Raw genomic sequence first — 799 nt, forward strand, 5'->3', positions numbered from 1 at the left:
TTCCGCGCAAAATGTGCTTACGCTGTTTTGATCATCCGCTACTGTGTTTGCTTCTTGCTCATCGCGTATTTTACTTTCGCTTTTTTCTACACAAATAGTGTTTCTCTCGTCACCAGGCATATTTGCCTTTTTTTCTTTCTTCTTAAAGGCCAATATTTTGTTCCCTTTTTGGTTATGGTTATGCTGTTCCCCTTTTTGTGGCTGCTGGCATGGCACTCGTTCAGCTTGCACTTGGTTGGCACAATTTTTTTTTTTTTCCGCCTCCAACGGTGATCTCAGTTTGGGGGTTATTTTCAGATGGACTTTCTTTCCCTGCATAACGCAACTCTTTTTTTTTGCTCCACTTGAGAAAGTAAAATTGCCTACCGCTTGGCAGTTCTTTCCTTGTGATTTCCCCCCCAACGGATTTTTGGGCTCACTTGGCGCATTTCCCTTATTTGGCTCACCTGCCTCACATGGCATATTTTCCTTATTTGCCATAATTTCCATCTTTCCCCTCATTCGCTTTCTTCCTTTTATGTAAACATTTTTAGGAAGGTACAAATCCTCCTCCTTTTGCTTTTCCCGTTTATGTAAACTTTTCCCAGCTTACACTTTTTTTTTTTTTTTTTTTTTTTTTTTTGGAAACCATGTTTAATCCAAAATTTGAATAGTGGGGCCACCCTCCCCTGGATTCCCTTTTCGAAGTCTATTTTAGTGAGACACCCTGATGGATATATAACCATACGAAAAAATGTGTATATGCTAGGACACAAAGCTGAAGAGCGTGTCTCTACAACGAACGGAGCTTGGGGAAATC

This window comes from Plasmodium cynomolgi, chromosome 9 (genome assembly GCF_000321355.1).
Source record: "Plasmodium cynomolgi strain B DNA, chromosome 9, whole genome shotgun sequence".
NCBI lineage: Eukaryota > Apicomplexa > Aconoidasida > Haemosporida > Plasmodiidae > Plasmodium > Plasmodium cynomolgi.